This window comes from Protopterus annectens, chromosome 8.part0, assembly GCF_019279795.1.
Source record: "Protopterus annectens isolate FY-2018-M chromosome 8.part0, PAN1.0, whole genome shotgun sequence".
In the NCBI taxonomy this organism is placed as follows: domain Eukaryota; kingdom Metazoa; phylum Chordata; order Ceratodontiformes; family Protopteridae; genus Protopterus; species Protopterus annectens.
The window spans coordinates 769,670,114-769,692,930 of NC_056741.1; the positions used below are offsets into that span (position 1 = coordinate 769,670,114).

The window sequence follows — 22,817 nt, forward strand, 5'->3', positions numbered from 1 at the left end:
TGGTGAAGGAAGTTCTTCCATTATGTCTCACAGGCTTTGTAAAGCCTTTTTGAAAGGAGCCTTCCATCTTAGACCGCCTGTCAGAAAACCTTTCTTTCCATGGAGCCTGAATTTGCTGCTGTCACAACTCATGTTGCCACCTTTTGAACCTGCTTCGTCATGCCTCCTAAAGTTCTTGTCGTGGAAGATGCTGTTTCTCGTCGCCGTGACCTCAGCTCGTAGAGTCTCAGAGCTGCAGGCATTATCGGTCAGACCACCTTACCTGATATTCCACCCAGACAGGGTTTCTTTGCATAAATCCATCTTTCCTTCCAAAAGTATGTTCAGTTACGAATATTAACCAGTCTATAGAACTCCCTACCTTTTTCAAAAATCATACTAACAAATTGGAGTATATGTTGCACAAGTTGGATGTTCACAGGCAGCTAAGATTTTATTTAGACAGGACCAAAGCTTTCAGAAAAACGGATCAACTCTTCGTCGCTTTTGCAGACAATAAAAAGGGCATGGCAATTACTAAACGTACACTATCTAAATGGCTTGCTGACTGTATAACATTTGTATACTCTAAATCAAACCAATCCTTGCCAAACAAACCTAAGGCCCATTCTACCAGATGCGTTTCCACCGCCTTAGCTCATGCGGCTCGCTTGCCTTTGGACACTATTTGTGCAGCAGCCACGTGGTCTAAACCACATACTTTCATCACTCATTATAGAGTGGACAAGGTCTCCAAGGATAGGACATCATTTGGTTCCACTGTGCTTAGGAACGTTCTTCCATGAGTCACTCTGGGTCACGTAGCTAGGGACGCTACCCGTGTGTAAGAACAAACGGCGAGATTGAACACTCTTACATAAAGAAGTTATGTCCTTACCATAACGTTCCATGTAGAGTGTTCATCTCGCCTTTGTTCTTACACCCCCCCCCCCCATGTGTTTGTAAGAACTGGTAGGATTAGAGTCTGATCGACGTGTCTTGACCCATTGCGGGGTATATGGTCCCGTGTGTCATGGGATATATGCTTAGACCATTAGTTATTGCTATGGTGAGAGAGTGTCTCTGAATGGCTGAAGAGAGTGTATGTTTCTAGCACCGCAGATGTTGGATCCTTTCGTCTGGTTTGCTTGCAAACTAGATCTGAGTAATGGCAGGGAGGATTGTGGGATATGGGCTGGTCTCGAGCTTCTCTGAGATTCAGAGCTTTGCACTGCCGACTCGGAGCCGAGGATCGGCTCTGAACCCGTGTGTAAGAACAAAGGCGAGATGAACACTCTACATGGAACGTTATGGTAAGGACATAACTTCTTTTTATTTGCATTGGTGATGAACAGGTTGACAGACAAGATCAGACAGGAGTCCCCGTGGACTATGATGTTTGCAGATGACATTGTGATCTGTAGTGAGTGTAGGGAACAGGTGGAGGAAACCCTGGAGAGGTGGAGATATGCTCTAGAGAGAAGAGGAATGAAGGTCAGCAGGACTAAGACAGAATATATGTGTGTGAATGACAGGAAGGATAGAGGAATGGTGAGGATGCAGGGAGTAGAGGTGGCGAAGGTGAATGAGTTTAAGTGCTTGGGATCAACAGTTCAGAGTAATGGTGAGTGTGGAAGAGAGGTGAAGAAGAGAGTACAGGCAGGATGGAGTGGGTGGAGAAGAGTGTCAGGAGTAATTTGTGACAGACGAGTACCAGTAAGAGTGAAAGGGAAGGTCTACAAGAGGGGTAGTGAGACCAGCTATGTTATACGGGTTGGAGACTGTGACATTTTTCAAAAAGGCAGGAGTCGGAGCTTGACGTGGCAGAGTTGAAGATGTTAAGATTTGCACTGAGTGTGACGAGGATGGACAGGATTAGGAATAAGTATATTAGAGGGTCAGCCCAGGTTGGAAGGTTTGGAGACAAAGCCAGAGAGGCAAGATTACGTTGGTTTGGACATGTGGTGAGGAGGGATGCAGAGTATATTGGGGAAAAAGATGCTAAGGATGAAGCTGCCAGGTAACAGGAAAAGAGGAAGGCCTAAGATAAGGTTTATGGATGTGGTGAGAGAGGATATGCAGGTGGTTGGTGTGACAGAGCAAGATGCAGAGGACAGGAGGAAATGGAAACAGTTGATCTGCTGTGGCGACCCCTAACGGGAGCAGCCGAAAGAAGAAGAAGACATTTAATAGAAAGAGATGCATGTTTAGACTCGTGTTAGAAATTTGTTTAAATGTTATGTTTAAATACTGTAAAAACAGAGTTTTCAGGAGTAAAGTAGGTTAGAGTTTGTGCAGGAGGTTGTAGTTTTGGATGTTAGTATGTTTGTTTTATTAAAAAAAAGTGTCCAGTTAAATATGAAATGGAAGTACAGAGAGATGTTATGTGAGATAAGGAATGGGGAGAAAGGGTGAATGTGTAGGGGTTAGAAAGAGGACGCTATGTATGAGAGGGAACAGTATTTGTTTGGTATTATCATACTGTCTTGAAGCTATGCAAGAGCACAGCCAGTTATTTAACAAGTTTGTTAATAATAGTTTAAACAAATTTAGTTTGCTTATTTGTCTTGGCTGTAAAGGGATGGAGGTCCAGATTTTTGTAACATAAAAGTAAAGCCCAGATAAAGATGTTAGGTTAGATAAGGACTGGGGAGAAAGGATGAATGTATATGGATTAGAAAGAGGTCACTACGTATGAGAGTGAATAGTATTTGGTATTTTCATACTGTCTTGAAGCTATGCAAGAGCACAGATGGTTATTTAATAAGTTTATTAATGATAGTTTAAACAAATATATTTGTTTGTCTTTGCTCTAAAGGGATGAAGTTTCAGATTTTTGTTACATAAAAGTAAAGCCAGTCACTGGCAGAACTGTTTGATGATTTTGTGACAGAGTAGTGTTTTGTTGCTGAATTTAAGAATTCTGGTTGTACTGTAAGGTTGCATTATACCTTGTAGAAATGAACTTTTTTGTGGCAGTGTATTAGGTTGTGGACTTTAGTATATTAGGTTGTGGACTTCAGTAATTTAGTGTGGAAGTTCAAGCATGTTAAGATCTTTAGGGGGATTTAGTAGTGAGTCTTCAGGGGGTATTTGCAGCATATTTGGCAGTGTTATTGTAGGTCATGTCTAGTTTGCTTTGTAATGTGGAATCGAGATTAGCAAAGATAGGTGATGCGAGAAGTAGTGATGGAAGTACGTATATTTTTGCTATTGATTTTCTGGAGTGGTCAATAAGAAAATTTTTCACCCTATAGAGGGAGCCCTATCTTGTCAAACAACTTCATATTTCTGAACATGAAATCTGATATTGTTAATCTTCGTTCATTCCTTACGCATGGGTATCAGATGTTCTTCATCTCACATTGCTGCAGTCCTTACACTTGGGTAGTCCGCTGTCCTCGGTCGGCCCGAATATCAAAGTATTAGGCTGACGTCGGTCAAGGCGCTTAAGACTGACATCAGGACGTCAGGGTACAAATGCGCATGACCGACGCCATATCCTCAGTCTTTTTGCCGCATGGTCCGATGCAGAAGCAGCGTTGCAAGTGCCGTTCGGCGTTCTGAAATTTTTCGAATTCGGAGTTTCAGACCGAGTCAAAGTTGGCTAAGTACCCCGTTGGGGAATATTTTAGTTTTTTCTTGCCTCAGTGATTTACCGGATGTCAGAAAAAGTGAATAACTGTATTTCTTGTGGGAAACAGATACCGCATAGTGACTATCATACTTTGTGTATTCCTTGTTTGGGGCCTGAGCATGACGTTGTTGGGTGTCGCTTTTGTGCTAGGTTCAATAAGCGCACTATTGCCGGGTTAGATTGTGCCAGGTTGGTCTTCGGAAGAGGAGCAATTATAATATGCCGTCGGATGCACCGACGCCTGCTTCTTCGAAGAAGCGCAAAGAGAAGGCAGCTAAACCCAGACAAGAAGAGTCGTCTGCATCGACGCCGTTCTTTAGAGGCCAGTGGAACCGTGGTTCCCGGAGGCTTCTCTGGAGTCCCAGGGGAAACTTTGATATTGCAGGATGTGGCCTCTCAGGAAGCAGGCCAGGCTGAAGGGGCTTCTCAGGTTACTGTACTCCCCTCCCTTCCTAGGGTGGTTAGGCCCTCTCCTTCTGTTTCCAAGGCTTCTCCCAGAGGCAGGTCTAGTTTAGCTTCTGTTGGTGTCACTCCTAGTTCTTCAGGTTCTGTGCCCAAGAAGCACATGCTTAAAATGGCAGAAGATTTAATTACCTTGATCAGAGGTTCTATGCCCCCTCCTGATAAGAGGCCTAGGGTGGAACCAGAGTTGGGGAGTTTTGATCAGGCTTCGGATGTGTCAGAGTCTTCGGCTGAAGACTTGCAGGAGTATTCTCCTTATTCTGATTCTGATGTGGATGATTCTACTCCTTCTGCTTCTCCTCCAGAGGATTTTTCTTTTTCTGCGACTCTTCATTCCATGAGGGAGCATTTTAAGTGGGAAGGTCAGGACTTCTCTGATTCCAGGAAAAGGCTTAGGGAATTTTTGCTTTTGCCCCAGCATAGGCCTTTAGCTATACCACCTGTTCTGGATGTTATGGAAGATGTGTTTGCAGAGGCTTCACTTAATCCTGATTCTTTACCTCCTGCTTCTGTTAAACCGGACAGGTATTACAGGGTGCCTGAGGCTCATAAATACCTTTATAAGAGTCCTAGGGCGGACCCGGAAACTGTTAGTCAGGGACCTAAGGGTGTTAAGGCCTCTGTGGTAAAAAATCCGGTTCCTCCGGATAAAGAGGCCAGAGCTTTGGATAGATGGGGAAAGAAAGTCTATACTTCTTCCACCTTAGCTATGAGGGCTTTGAATTGCCAGTTTCACATGTTGAAATATCAAAATTATCTTCTTTCTCAATTGAAGTCTAAGGTAGATGCTCTGGCGGAAGGCATTGAGTGTAAGGAATTACAAGATTTGGTACATGTCTCTGAACAGGTGGGCAAGCATTCTTTACAATGTGGTTTTGATGCTGTACAGGCCTCGTCAAGGGTGGCTGCCACTGGGTCAGTTCTTCGCAGGCACGCCTGGCTGAGGGATCAGAATTTATCTGACCATGTTAAGACAAGGATTTTGGATGCTCCTTTACAGTCTGTTGCATTGTTTGGTGCACCTGTGGAGTCAGTCTTGAAGAAAATGGAAGACAAGGCTAAGTCTATGCAGGCTGTTAAAGATTTTTTGCAAGTTCAGCCTCCGAAATTTAGTAGGAATTGGCCTGCTAAGGTTCATAGGTTCATAGGTTCATACTAGGCTATCTGCCCGAGGGCATTTACAAGCCTAGCCCATAGTTTTGTGGCTTACGCCACCCCTTTAGTATGGGGAACTATACCCATTATTTTGCTGTGCCTCTGTTGAGCAGTGACACTGAGGTAATCCCTGGGGTATATCTGCGATCTCCCATCCATTGGTCAAGATTTCTCTTGAACAAGGCCAGCGAGGTGCTCTGCCTCACATATACCGGGATTTTATTCCACAGCATAGGGAGTCTTTGGGTGATGAATCTATCCCTCCAGCACGCCCTATTAATAGCCGTGTCGAGGTTTAAGTCTCCGCCTTGTGGCTCTGACGGATCTAGATTTTTGAGGTGAAGCATATTCATCAAATCTGGGTTTGACATGGCCTTGTATGTTAGGCAAAGGTCACCTCTGAGCAAGTGTTTACTGAATAGAGCTGGAGTTCTTTCAGTCGGGCAGCATAGGACAGATGTTTGAGACCCTTTATCCTTTTGGTGAGGAACTTTGTGGCCTCTCCAGCTGCTGCAAGTGTCGGGTCAGATACATTCAATGGGGCATTGTACTCAATCATTGGTCTGATGAGTGATGAGTATAGGAGACTATGACCTCCCTTGATCTAGATGAGAATCCCTTCATGATAAGGTGGGCAATGTAGAAGGTCTTCCTAACTACTTTAGCTACATGGGTGTCGAATGACAGACTACTATCAACCTGGGTCCCCAGGTCCCTGATAACTTCTTCTGTACTTAGTGGATTGCCACCTATTTGGTAGCTAGGGGTAACCTTGTTTTTCCCGAAGGGTATGACTATGCATTTTTTGGCATTTAACTTTAGGCCATGGCTCTGGCACCAGTTATCCGTTTCTGTGAGACCCTTCTGAAGGATATCTGTGTCAGATGTGTTTTCTACTATGGCGCCCAGTTTGCAGTCATCTGCAAACTTTGTCAGCCATAACCCTCCTGTGTTTGCTTGTAGTTCGGAAAATGAGATGCAAAACAGGAGTGGGCCCAGGACTGAGCCCTGTGGTACACCACTTGTGACAGGCTTTGAGTCTGACATGGCGCCAGCAACTCTGACCCTGTGGGTTCTGTCACTCAGCCAGTTTGCAACCCATCTTGTGATGTATGGGTTAACATTTAAGCTGATGAGTTTTTCAATGATACCCGAGTGGGGTATTGTATCAAAGGCCTTCGCCAGATCGAGGTAGGCTGTATGGACTGCCTTTCCCTCATCAATGGCTTTGGTGACTGTTCAAAAGTCAACCAAGTTTAGAAGGCATGATCTGCCTTTGACAAAGCCAAACTGGGATGGATCCAAAGTCTGCAAATTCCTATGTCTTTATTTATGAGGTCCATTATGATCCTCTCCATGGCTTTGCAGATAAGGCTTGTCAAGCTAATGGGCCGTAATTTCCAGGGTCGGTGGAGGCACCGCTTTGTGAAGTGGGACCACAGTTGCAGTGCGCCACTCCTGGGCACGTATCCAGAGGTAAGACTATGATTAAACAGCTGTCCTAGCTGTGGGTTTAATTCCTCGTTGAGTTCGTGGAGCACACAGCCGGGGACACCATCAGGTCCCATGGATGCTGTGTTTTTGCTTTGGAGAGAGCAGTTCTCACTTGGGCTTGGAGATGTTTGGGGCTGCAATCGCTTGGTATAGATATCTCTCCTTTGGGGGAGGGAGAAGTTTGCACTGAACCTGTCAGCCAGTATGTTGGCAATGTCTGTAGGATCAGTAATCTTCACATCATTTTGAACTAGTTCTGAGCATATCTGGGAGTTTCCTCCCAGGTTTCTAACATAGCTAAAGAAGGCCTTATGATTGTCTTTTGAGTCTTTAGCTATTTTTCTCTCAAAATTTGCTTTGGATGATTTTATGAGAGCTCTTAGTTTTTACTTATAGTGATCAAGGGTGTCTTACCTTTTAAGGATTTTGCTCTATCTTGTAGTAGCTTCCTCCTTTTGTTGTAGAGTTTGTTTATGGCTGGGGTCCACCAGAGTGGACGCTTGCCTTTGGTACAAAGAGTCTTTGTTTTGCTTGGGATTGCCTTATCCATGCAGTCCTGCAGGTGCTGGTAGAAGGCATTTGTAAGTGATTCAGCGGCTTGAGTACTGTTTTCCGTCGGCTCGGGGCCTTAAAGGAGACCACACTAGTCTTTAGAAGTGTGAAGTCGGCTTGAGAAGTTCTTTACTGTGGTCTTTTTATTTCAGGTGGGGTGGGATGAGGACCTCCAGAGATTAGTTTGTGATCTGATCTCACCAGTGGGGTTTACTTCCGTGTTGAACATTGTGCTCCCATGTTCGTGATGATGAGATCAAGTATGTTTTCTCCTCTTGTTGGGATGGTGACTAGTTGTTCCATGGCATTTGAGTTTATGAATTCCAGGAACTTTTGGGCTAGGGTGTTTGGGCTTGAGTAGTGTTCCCAGTCTATATTAGGGTAATTGAAGTCACCTAGTATGATGGTGTTTGGTGATACATTTATCCCCTCTAGTGTTTTCAGGAAGGCCATGTGAGGTTCCTGAGTTTGTGAGGGTGGCCTGTAACATGCTACAATTTGCAGAGCAGTCTTGCCTATGGTTAATTGCACCTGGATGGTCTCCGATGCATCGTTGCCACCAGTCTTGAGGTGTGGGTGTCTTTGATGAATATGGATACCCCCTCCTTTCTTGGTATTGTCCGGATTTTGGGGCCGGAACGCATGATAAGAGGTAAAACCTGATAGTGCTGGGGTGCTCTCAGGAGCCTTGAACCAGGTTTCTGTCACTGCACAGACATCGATGTTCTCCATACTGAGAAGGGCCTCGAGTGCGTGCATTTTGAGATTTAGACTTCTGGCATTGAGCAGCATTACCCTTAGTTTTTTTCCTTTTTTGTGTTCTAGGGTGGTAGGTTTAGAATTTGAGCCTTGGGTGGACATACCCTTCTTATGATCAGTCTAGGGGTAGATCTAGACGTGGTAGAGGCAGAGCTCAGAGCTCTTTCAGGCCTAGAACAGGGAGTTCACCTGCACAATCTTCGGGTGAGGGCAGGGGCCAGTCCTTTCGTAAACAGGCCCAATGACCTACCTTTTCAGCTGCCAGATCCTTCTTGCCTGGCAGCACTTTTGGGAGGAAGGTTGGCACTCTTCAAAGAAAATTGGAGTCTGGTTACCCAAGACAGATGGGTATTGGATATCATACATCACGGTTACAGGTTTTATTTCCATACCTTGCCTCCTTTCAAAGGCATGCCGGACGTTCCTCCTCGGCAAAGACTAGAGGCTCACAAACAAATTTCTCTGTTGCTTCAAATAGGGGCCATACAACCGGTCCCTCTGCCAGAAGTGGGCCTAGGATTTTATTCTCGCCTGTTCCCGGTACCAAAGAAGGGGAACACGTGGAGACCAATTTTGGATTTATCTATCCTCAACACTTATCTGGACATTCCCAAGTTCAAAATGTTGACATTACAACAGCTTTTACCTCTGCTGGGCAAAGACCACTGGATGGTGACTCTGGATCTCAAGGAAGCTTACCTTCATGTTCCTATCAGGCTAAGTTGCAGGAAGTATCTGCGTTTTCGGGCTGGGACTTTTCATTATCAGTTCTCTGCATTGCCCTTTGGCTTATCTACTGCGCCCAGAGTGTTCACGAAAGTTCTGGCTCCAGTGATAGCTTTCTTCAGGCTAAGAGGAATACAGATCTATCCTTATTTGGACGATTGCCTGATTCTGGCTCAAGGAAGGGACGAACTTCATCATTTACAGTATGTGATAGCAGTGCTAAGATGCCTGGGGTATTCTGTGAACGAAATAAAGTCCAGTCTAGTACCCTCTCAGGACATGTGCTTTCTGGGTGTGAGACTGAATACAGCATCCCAGATGGCCTTTTTGACCCCGGACAAACAAAAGAATCTTTCTCTGTACTTCAAGCCTTGGGGTTCATGGCATCTTGTATTCTGGTGCTTCCCAATGCCAAACTGCATATGAGGAAGCTACAATGGTATCTCAAAAATGTATGGACACAGCACTGCCAAGATATGGACACTGTCATTCAGATAATACCTTGCATTCAAAAGGAATTTTTGTGGTGGGCTCAGGAATGTCACCTAAACAAGGGACTCTCTGTGACCCGGCCAGAGGCGAGTCAGATTCTAACGACAGATGCCTCGGACATAGCTTGGGGAGCTCATCTAAATGGAAAATGGGTACAAGACACGTGGCCTGCCAGACTTCAACATTTACATATCAATTTGAAGGAGATGTTAGCAGTCCAATTTGCATTGATAGCTTTCAAGGATTTACTTCTTCCAGGGCAGGTGTTGATTCAAACAGACAACACAACTGTCATGTGGTACATCAACAAGCAAGGGGGGACACATTCTTACCCTCTATGCAGACAAGCAATGATTTTGTGGGAGACTGCTCTCAGTTTACAGCTGAATCTTCAGGCAAGGTTTCTGCCGGGAGCACAGAACTCCTTAGCAGATGTGTTAAGCAGACGAATTATGGATCCCCACAAGTGGAAATTGGATCCTCATGTATTTCAGAAATTGACAGTGTTATGGGGAACTCCAGACATAGATCTGTTCACTTCTCCACTGAACCACCAGCTGCCAAAGTTTTGCACAAAAAGGTTTTCATCCCACAGCTTGGAAAGTGGATGCTCTTTCATTCAATTGGAGCAAGCTTCATGTGTATGCCTTTCCACGTCTGCCTCTCCTCCCAAAGGTACTCCTAAAGGTCAGTCAGGACAAGCCACAGATGATTCTAATAGCTCCAGATTGGCCTCGACAGCAGTGGTACCCATTACTGAGAAGTCTGGTACGGGAACCTCCATGGCCTTTGCCTTCGACTCCACATCTACTGTCTCAGGTGGACAGTCATTTACTCAATGTCAAACTCCACTCTCTTCACCTAACGGCCTGGGATATTCGGTTTTAAACCCTGGAGGGTTTCAGCTTCCACAGCAAGTTTTGAATGTTATTTTGGAGGCCAGAAGACCTAGTACAAGGAAAGTGTACGCAGATAAATGGAAGAGATTTTTATTTTGGAGTACAGCAAAGGGATTTGATGTTTCCAAACCTAATTTAAGTGTGGCCCTTCAATATCTTGCTGAGTTACTGGACAAAGGTTTGTCCTTCTCTTCTATTAAGGTTCATGCTGCAGCGATTTCTGCACATTATGACTGTGATCCACCTTTGTTTTCTCATCCTTTGTTTAAGCAATTCCTTAGAGGGGCAAAGAATTTAAGACCCCCACGTAGAGCTCCTACTCCTGCTTGGGATCTCAATTTTGTGTTGGAGAAACTTACTCTACAACCTTTTGAGCCTGCAGCTACTGCGGAGTTGAAATATTTATCCTGGAAGACTGCTTTTTTGTTGGCCATTACCTCTGCGAGAAGGGTTTCTGAATTACAGGCCCTTATGGCGGTTGAGCCTTTCTTAATTTTCCATAAGGATAGGGTATCTTTACGTACTAATCCTTCCTTTATGCCTAAAGTGGTTTCTAGTGTGGCTTTAAACCAAACTATTCATTTACCTACTTTTTATGCAAACCCCCAAAACAAAGGGGAAAAGATTTTGCACACTTTGGATATACACAGGCAGTTGCGTTATTATTTGAGCAGAACTAAAGAGTTCAGGCAGTCTCAGCAGTTATTTGTTTCATTTGCTTTGGGTTCTCAGGGCAAGCCTGTGTCAAAACAAACTATTTCTAAGTGGATTGGGTTTTGTATTGTCTGTTATTCCCATCATGGTAAGGAGATTCCAGCTGGGATTAGGCCTCATTCCACTAGGGCTACTGCCACTTCTACAGCTTTTTTAAGGGGGGTGGCAACTAAGGATATTTTGGAGGCAGCTACTTGGAGTTCCGTGCATACTTTCTCTAAGCATTACCACCTTCCACTTTACTCTAAATCTAGGGCTGGTTTTGCCACTGCAATTTTACAGGGCATTTTGACAGCTCCTCCTGCTCTATAGCTTTGCCATCCTCCCTTATCTCTGCTTTGGGATTCTACCCAAGTGTAAGGACTGCAGCAATGTGAGATGAAGAACATAGTACAGTTTTGTACCTACCATAAATGTAGATGTTCGAAGATCTACGTTGCTGCAGTCCAATTTACCCTCCCTCCTTCCCCTCTATAGTTAGAGGCGGTTGTGTGGTTTGGGTTGTGAATACTGTAGATATTGTATATATTGTACATATGGTTAGTGCAAGGGTGGTTGGTTGTTTTTTGTTGTCTTTTGGTTTTTGACCTTTCCTTTTAGGGCCTTCTGACATCTGGGGCAAGAAAAGAGTGAGGATATGACGTCGGTCATGCGCATTTGTACCCTGACGTCCTGATGTCAGTCTTAAGCGCCTTGACCGACGTCAGCCTAATACTTTGATATTCGGGCCGACCGAGGACAGCGGACTACCCAAGTGTAAGGACTGCAGCAATGTAGATCTTCGAACATCTACATTTATGGTAGGTACAAAACTGTACTTTCCGACTTCAGAACCGAGCCAGCCATTTTCCAAGCTCGCGTCAGCTTCAAACTCTCGAGCTAAACTCTTATCCACAATCCCCCTCTCCCTGTTACCTCAGATTTCATTTGTCGTGTTGCCATTCGGTCGTGTCAAGCTACTTCTCTTGAGCTAAGTACAGTTATTTGTTTAATAGTCTTTTAGATTACTTTTCTGACAGAAAAGTTTATATTTCATTGTCTCTTATCCTATCGCATCTAGCGTACATATTTTCTTCAGGTTTTTCTATTTTCTTTACCATTTTACCGTGAGGTATTCTCTCTTTACGTTGGTAATCCTTTCCTTTTTTTCTCATACCTTCGGGTATTCTTTTGTACCATTGCTGGTACCTTTTTCTGTTAATTAATTTGCTGTCATGGCAGATAAGAAAGGTAGTCCGGGGTTTAAGCAGTGTTATGATTGTGGACACAAACTACCTACTTCTGATGCACACTCTTTGTGCGTTTATTGTTTGGGGGCATCCCACTTGTCTGTTGACCTGCCCTGTACTATTTGTGAGAACTTTTTGAATAGAACCTTGTTGGAAAGGAAAAACAAGCTGTTACTGAAGGGACTTCTTAAATCTCCCTTTTCATAGGCTATTTCTCGGTCGGAGGCCTCAACCCCTCCTACAGCCCATAAGAAAAGCTTGGATGTTCCTAAGGCTAAATCTTTGCCTTCGTCCCTGGCTGGGGACTCCTGCCAACAAAAACCTAAAAAGGCTAAAATTTCGGCTCTGGAGCTCACTCAGTCAGCCCCAGTGCTTTCGATGCCTAGACCTTCGGCTCCATCTTCTCCTGCCGCCTTCACTATATCGGCACTGAGGGGCTCCTCAATTCAGACTATTACCACTGTATCGGCACCGACAGTTCAGTCAGTGCAGACCTTGACCACGTCAGCTCTGAGATCTTCCTCGGAACCGACGCCTTTATTGTTGACTCTAGTTTTGTTGGTTCCAGCTTCGGTACTGACAACCACTTCGGCACCGATCCTTGTGTCAGTGCAGACCATGACCTCAGCACCAATGACTTCTTTGGTGCAGACACCCGTAGTCCAGTCTCTCGACACCGTTGTCCTGTGTGCGGATGGGTGAGATGGGCACCGAGTTTGCCTCTTCTGTGGACAGGCCTGTTTCTCCCTCAGTCTCCGTGAGGTCCACTAGAAGCCTTTCCGAACATGATGTGTTGCGTCTTGTGGATCAGGTGCTCTTGGCCAGAGGTATCCCACCCCTCAGGAAGTATCTTTCCTTGGGAGGTGATCACCCGTCTCCAAAGAGTCTTCCCCTTCTGCGGTCCCCTTTATGGATCTCACTAAGGAACCACAGTTGCCTTCGTGGCAGGAAAGTTTTGCTACGACTCCAGGATGTCAGTTGTGACACGCATAGCTTGCTGCTTCACAGCCATTCAGGGACTCCGGGTCGGCAGGCTGAGCCTCTTAGGGGAGGGGTGACCCCTGTCCTAGACATGCACTCCTCTTCAGGTGGACCAGCCTTCCAACTGATGGAGAAGGCTTTCGATACTGGACTGTCTATACCTCCACCCTCCTCTGGTAAACTGGTTTCACAAGTCGCACTTAGCGGACACCGGGTGCAAGGGCCTCAGGACATATTCCCACAGGAATCTCTTTTTCTGCTGTCTTCTCCAGTTTCTCCCGCTGAGGAGGTCCACTGGAAAAGTTTGTGTAAGAGGAAGCACATGGACTCCACAGAAGAGTCCCTCACTGAAGACACAGATTTCGATGAGGGGGAAGGATCCCCCCGATCACCCTTTGAGGTATCCTTTGGTGATATCCTCAAAATCCTGAAACAGAGAGATGACTGGCAGTCCTCTCATCCGACCTCTGAGGAATCTGTGTTCCTGCAGGCCTTTCGCACCCAGCCCCCTACCTCCTGGATTACTCCACCTGCAGATGAACTTGTCCGGCTTATCGTGTAGTGTGCTTGGAAGGCTCCTAATACTGTCGAAGCTATTCCCCGGTGGCCAGATAAGATTTTGTCCCCTCCTGCTTTGGATCCTCATTGGTCCAAAGGTCTTCCTGTGGATGGTTTGGTGGTGGCGGCCGCAGCAAAAAAGGATCTGGCAGAAGAAGAAAGCCAAACTGTCCATCCGCTTAACAGAGTCCCGGGCCGTGGACAGGATAGGGAAGCGCACCTTTGCTTCAGCGACCTTTACTATCAGGTCCCTGAATTATATGGCACACTTTACCAGTCTTCAAAGGGATCCGATTTCTGAGCTCTCTGAAACCTTGGCTGGTGCCGTGTCTGATGAGGTCCGTGACAAAGTGGCCTCTCAGCTGGCCACCATTGAATCAATGTCTAACTCCTCTATGCGACTGATACCTCACGCATCAGAAGGAGCAGCGGGTTCAGCTGCGGTCTTGAGACGACATGCCTGGATGTGCTTGTGCAATTTTGCGAAACCATTTAAGGCTTCCTTTCTTAACGCTCCCATTGAGACCTCCTCATTGTTTAGGCCCAAAGTTAAAAGCACACTGGCCAGATGTGAACAGGAAGGTAAGACCCTTTCTGCCATAGGTGTCTGTTATTCTTTCCCTCTACGTGCTTTCTCCTGAAACCAAAAGAGTGGGAAGATATGGTTCAAGAAATCTCAGGGTCCTTTCCGTGACACACAGGCCGATTTTCTCCCCTAGAGGCAGAGGGGGAAACTCACAGGGAAAAGATGCTCCTTTCGGGGCAGAGGGCGTCCGCGTAACCAGGGTTCCAGGCACTCTTCTTCCCTAGTCAATCCTACCAGCGCTCCTGAAGAGCGGCCCAACTCCTTTCCTCTGGAGGTGGTTGGGGGACTTTTCTCCTTGTACCCTTCTGCCTGGCTAACCATCACCACCGATTCTTGGGTACAAAGGATTATAACCAGAGGTTATCATATTCCCTTCGATCTTTGCCCTGCTTCTTCAAAAAACCTTCCTGACGTGCCATCCAGTCAAAGGGAAGAAGCAGCACTAGAGATAGAAAAGCTGCTAAGAAAGAGAGTAATCCAAATAGTCCCTCCAGATAAGAGAGTAATCCAAATAGTCCCTCCAGACCAGATAGGATCCGGATTCTACTCAAGACTATTTTTGGTGCCAAAGAAAACAGGGGACTGGAGACCAATTTTGGATCTGAGTATATCTGAACAAGTTTGTGAGAGTACGAAAATTCCGGATGGTCACAATACAGTCTATCCTCCTGCTTTTGGAAAAAGACGATTGGATGTGCTCAATAGATCTTCAAGATGCTTACTACCACATAAAAGTGAACAGGCCACCAAGAAGATTTCTGTGCTGTGCGGGAGCCAGTCACTACCAGTTTGGAGTACTGCCCTTCGGACTCTCTACAGCCCCCAGAGTGTTCACAAAGTGCATGGCAGTTGTCACAGCTCAATTGCGATTTCAAGGATTCCAGGTGTTTCTATACCTAGACGACTGGCTCATTTCCGCTCCCACCAGACATCTACTGGAAGAAGCTCTGGCATACTCTCTCCTTGCTGCTCAAAGGCTAGGCATAACCATAAACTGGCAAAAAATCCAATCTCACCCCATCTCAGTCAACAGAATTCATAGAGGTTATCTTGGACACACAGAACTGCAGAGCTGCTATTCTAGAGCACAGAATTCTAAGGATAAAGCAACAACTGATTCCAATCCTTTCAAGGGAGAAATCTAAGGCTCACTCGGTTCTACAGCTGTTGGGTTCCATGGCAGCCTCCATCATCATTGTTCCCCTGGCCAGGTTTCACATGAGGCTTCTACAATGGCTACTGCTTACCCAGTGGTATCCTTTTCAGCATCCTCTTTCAGCCATGATTCGAGTAACCCACAGGTGCAAACAGGATTTAAATTGGTGGATGACGCACAATCTGTCACAATGGTCCCGCCCCTTCTCCCCCCAGCAACCCAAGGCCACGGTGACCACGGATGCCTCCCTGATGGGGTGGGGGGGGGGGGGCTATGTCAGGGACAGACAGTCCAAGGCACTTGGTCAGAACTGAAGGCCCATCTGCATATAAACGTTCTAGAGCTGAGGGCGGTGCCTCTGGCGTTGCAAATCCCCTGCTGCCATCTGGGACGATTGCAATTCAGTCAGACAACATAGCGGTGGTCTGGTACATCAACAAGCAAGGTGGAACCAAATCTTACCCCCCTTTGTCGAGAGACCATGAGGATATGGCAAGGGGCGATGGCTACCAACCGGTTTCTTCTAGCAACGCACATTCCCGGGAGTTCCAGAGTGATAGCAGACAGACTCAGCAGGTGCATTCTTCAACCTCATGAGTGGTCCTTGGATCCCTTGATAGCGGCGGAGATCTTCCACCACTGGGGCCGTCCTTGCTGTGACCTCTTTGCATCCCCGGGCAACTGCAAATGCAGCAACTACTTTGCCCTAATTCCCCCTCCAGGACAGTCACCCAGGGATGCTGTAGTCCACGATTGGCCCTCTGGTCTCCTTTATGCATTTCCACCCTTTCCCCTCATTCCCCAGTTTCTGAAGAAAGCCCGTCAGTTGAAGAGCAAGGTGATCCTCATAGCACCATATTGGCCTCAGCAGATTTAGTTCCCCTTCATTTGGCCTTACCTACTAGATCGACCCTGGATTCTCCATGCAACCCCAGAGTTGATCTCACATCCACAGAATCTGATTCATCCCAACTTGAAGAGCCTGAAGCTCACGGCTTGGCTATTCCAATTCCCTTGATTGCCAGGCAGAACGATCTTTATCAATACAGGATATTCTCATTGCATCTCATAAGTCTTCCACTAGAATTACTTAACTCAGCAAGTGGAAAAGATTTACCTGTTGGCTGAAAGATAAACAAGTAGATCCCTTCTCAGCACCAGTGTCGATAATACAAGACTATCTGGCAGACCTCTTTCAGTTGGGTCTATCGGCCTCTACCATTAGAGTTCTCCTGGCTGCAATTTCTAATTTTCATGAGGGTGTCCCAAGATTCCTCTCTTATGTCCCACAAATTGTGCAAGACCTTCATAAAAGGTGTGAATCATCTGAAGCCACCTTTTAGAGAACCTATTCAATCATGGTATTTATCATTAGTTCTACAAGCTCTGACAATGCCACCTTTCGAACCTGCCTCTTCTTGCGACCTCAAGTATTTGTCATGGAAAAACTTGTTTTTGGTTGCCATTACTTCTGCCAGGCGTATTTCTGAGCTTCAAGCTCTATGTATCAAGAGTCCATACTTGATTATTTATAGAGATCGTGTCTCTGAGAACTAAGCCAGTTTTCTTTCCCAATCATTCAAACAGAGGAGAGTATTGCCTGCATACCCTAGATATATCCACAGGCAAATTTGTTTTTACTTAAACAGGACTAGGCCATGTGAGAGTGTTCGATCTCGCCGTTTGTTCTTACACCTGGGTTCGGAGCCGATCCTCGGCTCCGTGTCGGCCGCTTGCAAGCTCTGCATCGAGAAGAAGCTCGAGACAACCTAATTCCCACAATCCCCCTCTGCCTGTACCTCAGATCTAGTTTGCCGCTGCAGCGTTCGCATCACTTGATCGAGCTCGAGCACCTAAGCTAAGATTTAAATATTTTTTCTTGTAATTTTCAGAATAATTTTATTCTAAAAAGTTGTTTAGTGACTGTGTGTGTGATACTGTTTCGAGGAATTCTCGGTTCCGTTTAGCGTTAGTTTAAACTTCCCTCGGGGCCTACCACCCCTTACTGGATTGACTACCGGATAGACATTTTTCTTTTTACTGGATTTGACAAATTACCGGATTGGACTTACCTACTGGACTTGACTTTTTCCACTTTACTATCCTTATTATTAGCTTAAGATGTCTGAGAAAGCTAAGTCTGGGTTTAAACGTTGCCAATGTGGGCAAAAGATGTCAGTTACTGACAATCATAGTTCCTGCGTCTACTGTCTTAGCCCTCTCCATCTGCAAGAAGACTGTTCAATTTGTCATTCTTTCAGTGGAAGGGTCATGACAGATAGGCGCAGGAAACTCATGGATAGGGGTCTTTTAAAACCTACCTTTCAAGAGGCTCTGGATGCTTCAGACCAGGCATCCAAATCCTCGAAGGAATCGAAGACGTCGGAGCCCAGGTCATCGGCTCCGAACTCTTCAGTTAAAGTTCGATCACCGGTTCCACAGACTTCGGGACCGAGTGTTCAACTGTTGTCAGTTTCCGAGCCTCGAGTCTTGGAACCGGTGATGGAGCTCCCTCCCCCGACACTGTTGAGGTCGGCTCCGTCTTCGATTCCTTCGACGCGTTCTTCCAGACCCCTCTCCGACACCGATGGAGACCGCGTGGTGCAGAAGTTAATGGAGAATACGGCCTTATCCAAACTCATCTCTGTCTCCTCCCAGTTGGTGTCGAGACTTGAAGGCCTTCCCTTATCTCCATCTGTTCCTCCTCCGAGACCTGTCCAATCTTCAGAGCCGGAAGAGGCTGATCTGCTGATTGTGGAGCCCTCGGTGCCAGAACCGTCCTCTCGGTCGGCTCCGTTCACCTCGACTCCGTCGGATCCGGTACCGGAGTCTCGGAGCCGAAGATCCATCCTTGGTTCCGGGACCGAGAGTCGGACCGATGTTTCGGTTCCGACGCTCCCTCTCGGGGCCTCGGCTCAGATCGACTCGGTTCCGTCCTCGGGGTCGATGCCTTCGGTGCCTGTTTCGGGGATTCTTCCCATTTCTTCGGAACCGGGAGATACCTCGACTCGGGACCCGGGGGCCTTCGACCTCATGAGGAAGGTGTTGTCTACCCAGACAACCACATCAGCAGAAACAGCTTCTCCTCCCCACAAAGGACCGTTATCCTCCTCTGCACCCACGGCCACATCTAAGCGTCGAGCACCTGTGTCTCAGCCACCCCTGGAGGGTGCCCCCTCTTCCTCGGAGGCTTCCTCGGATGCTCTCCCCGAAGAAATCCCTAGGAAAAGATTGTGTAAGAAGAGACACTTAGATTCTCCACAAGAATCATTGACATCGGACACCGACTTGGATGAGTCAGAAGGATCCCCAAAGTCACCCTCAGAGGATGTCTCTTTTTCGGACATCTTGGAGATCCTGAAGCAGAGAGGTGATTGGCAATCCCTCCCCCCTTCTGAGGATGAGTCAGTCTTGCTGAAGGCATTTGGTGCTCGCCCTTCCTCCTCCTGGGTCACTCTGCCCTTCGATGAGTTAATGGAGCTGATTGCTCGAAGGGCGTGGGAGACCCCTGACACGGTGGAACCAGTCCCTAGAAAGCCTAATAAGTATATTACTGCACCCCAAGACAAGGCTTACCTAACTAAGGGAGTTCCAGTGGACGCTATGGTGGTGGCAGCGGCCACGAAAAAGGAGATGTCGGAATCTTCCTCATCTGTCCATCCGCCTAACAGAGATTCTAGGACTATGGACAGGTACGGGAAGCACATTTTTAGTTCAGCGGCTTTTTCTATGCGATCCCTGAACTATTTGACCCACTTTACACGACTACAGAGGGATCTAATCAAAGAGTTGGGAGATACCCTCCAGGGTACTACAGATGCTGCTGTTTCAGAGAAGGTTACAGCACATCTCAATACCCTCACATCCATAGTAAACTCGTCCATGAGGCTGATTTCTTATGCAGCCGAAGGATCGAGTAGGGCAGCAGCTTCAGCGATTGCTCTTCGTAGACAATCCTGGATGCGCTTATGTTCATTTGCGGAAGCCTTAAAGTCTTCCTTTACTAACGCCCCATTTGATGGTGCCACTCTCTTTGGCCCCAAAGTAAAGGAGACCCTTACCCGGTGTGAGCAGGAGGGAAAGACTCTGTCTGCTGTCGGAGTCCGTTTTTCCACCCCATCCAGACCGTACCCCAAAGGGCAACGTGGTGGAAAAATGTGGTTTCGAAAACCCCAAGGATCTTTCCCAGGCACACAGGGTGATGCCCCCTCTAGAGGCAGAGGAGGGGGCAGAGGTGGAAGACGCCGCCCTGGCGGCAGAGGGGGTCCACAAAATCAAGGTGACAGGGATATCCCCCCTGGGAAACCTTTCCAGCACTCCTGAGAGGAGGCCCGACTGTCCTGCTCTGGAGGCAGTCGGGGGTCGCTTAGCTTTATTCCCTCAGGCCTGGCAAAATCTTACATCAGACAACTGGGTAAAAAGCTTTGTTACCAGAGGCTACAGAATACCCTTCCTGTTGCCCCCCCCATTCCGAAGAGAAGACTCCCAGATGTGCCGCCCCATCTGCGAGACCCGGCAGCTATAGAAATTTCAAAGCTGCTAGAAAAAAGAGTCATCCAACCAGTCCCAGCGGACCAAAGAGGATTCGGAACTTACTCAAGGTTCTTTTTAGTTCCAAAGAAGACAGGGGACTGGAGGCCGATTCTGGACCTAAGCAACCTCAATACCTTCGTCAAGAAAGAAAAGTTCCGAATGGTCACGCTTCAATCGATCCTTCCATTTTTACAGAAGGACGAATGGATGTGCTCAATAGATCTGAAGGACGCATACTACCACATCAAAATGGCCAGGGCGTCCAGGGATCACTTGTCTTCCGGCTGGGAGCCAGCCACTTTCAGTTTCGAGCCCTGCCCTTTGGTCTGACCTCAGCCCCCAGGGTTTTCACCAAATGCATGGCAGTGGTGGTGTCTCACCTGAGACGCCTGGGATTCCAGGTGTTTCCGTATCTGGACGACTGGCTCCTTTCTGCCACCACCCAGCGTCAGCTGATTCAGGCCAGGGATTACACTCTACAGCTTTGTATTCACCTCGGAATTTCCGTAAATTTCGAAAAATCTTCACTACAGCCATCGCAGCATATCTTATTCATAGGAGCAGAATTGGATACGCATCATTTAATTTTAAGGCTTCCTCCAGAAAGGATAGCCTCACTACAAAGCCACATATCTCTTCTTCTGTCATCCAGAAAATCCCCAGCAAAACTGGTTCTGAAGGTTTTGGGTCTCATGGCAGCTTCTCTCATTGCGATACCATTGGGAAGACTGCACATGAGAGTTCTACAATGGCTACTGTTTGCACAATGGTCGTTCCAACAGTTACCTCTGACTCACAAAATCTTGATCACAAACACATGCAAATCACACCTAGCCTGGTGGCTTCAGACTTGCAACCTTTCCAGCGGAAGACCATTTGTGCTACCTACGCCGACAGCTACGGTGACCACGGACGCTTCCCTGATAGGTGGGGGGGCATCTTTCAGGGACAGACAGTCCAAGGCGAATGGACCAATTTAGAGTACAATCTGCACATCAATGTTCTAGAGTTGAGGGCAGTGTTTCTAGCGTTGCAACACTTTGCTCCCCTTCTTCCTCTAGGAACTATTGCAGTTCAGACAGACAACATGTCCGTAGTCTGGTACATAAACAAACAAGGGGGAACCAAGTCTTATCAGCTATGCAGAGAGGCCATGAGAATCTGGCAATGGGGGAGTCCACGGGTCGCTTTCTGATCGCAACGCACATCCCGGGGTCATCCAACGTCATAGCCGACAGGCTGAGCAGAGCAATCCTGTTGCCTCACGAGTGGTCCCTCAAACAGTCAGTTGCGAAGAGGATATTTCGCAAGTGGGGCCAGCCTTCCTGCGATCTGTTTGCGTCTCCAATGAACGCCAAATGCAGGAGCTACTTTGCCCTATTACCCCCTCCAGGGGAAGTCTCCTGTACGCTTTTCCTCCCTTTCCCCTGATTGCAAAGTTTCTGCAGAAAGCCAACAACCTGCAGAGGACGATAATCCTCATTGCCCCATTCTGGCCTCGTCAAATTTGGTTCCCCTTTCTGCTGGCACACCGCATTCGAGGACCCTGGATCCTGGACCCAGAGCCAGATCTACTGACCCACTCGTCAGGTTTTCCCCACCCCTCGCTCTTGTCACTCCATCTAGCAGCTTGGCTGCTCCGCTTCCCTTCTTAGCCAGGTCTGATCTTCTCTCACCTGCAGTTCAGAATATACTAGTGGCTTCTCATAAAGCTTCCACTACAAAGACCTACACTAGTAAATGGAAGCGTTTTGTATTCTGGGCAAATACACAGCATTTGGACCCTGTCATAGCTCCGTTAAACAAGATCTTGGAGTTTTTAACAGAATTGTTCCACCAAGGAGCTTCTCCTGCCATTTTAAGAGTGCAACTGGCTGCCATTTCCAACTTTCATGTGGAATAATGTGGGGCACCTATTATGGCTCACAGACTTTGTAAGGCCTTTTTAAAAGGATCTTTCCATATTAGACCACCAGTTAGAACTCCTACATCTCCTTGGAATCTAAACCTTTTATTATCTAAATTGATGTTACCTCCATTTGAGCCAGCCTCCTCTTGTCCATTGAATTATTTGTCGTGGAAGACCCTCTTCTTGGTAGCCATTACATCTGCTAGGCGAGTGTCTGAGCTTCAGGCTCTTTCCATTAAACACCCTTATCTGATATTTCACTTTGACAGAGTATCTCTTCGCACTAATCCATCCTTTCTCCCCAAAGTTTGCTCTATTAATAACATTAATCAGTCCATTGAACTACCTACCTTTTTCAAAAATCACTCCAATAAATTGGAGTGTATGTTACACAAGTTGGATGTCCATAGACAACTTAGATTTTACTTGGATAGAACAAAGGATCACAGGAAATCTGATCAACTTTTTGTAGCTTTTGCTGACAGCAGGAAAGGTGTAGCAGTTACTAAACGAACCCTTTCCAAATGGCTAACTGATTGCATTATTTTCGTTTATGATTCCTCAAATCAAACTTTACCTGTCAAACCCAAGGGACACTCTACAAGATCAGTGTCTACATCCCTGGCTCATGCAGCTCGCCTACCATTAGACACTATTTGTGCAGCTGCTACTTGGTCTAAACCACATACATTCATCTCTCATTACAAGGTAGACAGGGTTTCTAGGGACAGGGCAACCTTTGGTTCCACTGTGCTCAAGAACGTTCTCCCGTGAGTTCCTCAAGAACATGGAGCTGGGGACGCTACCCAGGTGTAAGAACAAACGGCGAGATCGAACACTCTCACATTTAGAAGTTATGTCCTTACCATAACGTTCCATGTGGAGTGTTCATCTCGCCTTTGTTCTTACATTCCCACCCTCAGGAAGAACGTACAGTTTGGTGCCTGGTCTGGATTATTTCGCTTCTGCTTTTGCAGTGGTTGTATATATATGTAT

General features: G+C 46.7%; 1 protein-coding gene across 2 annotated transcripts in view; it reads left to right on the forward strand.

Annotated features, from left to right (window-relative positions):
* Window positions 1-22,817, forward strand: part of TESK2 (testis associated actin remodelling kinase 2) — a 1,590,840-nt gene that overhangs the window by 659,609 nt on the left and 908,414 nt on the right. The gene's annotated exons all lie outside the window — the stretch shown is intronic.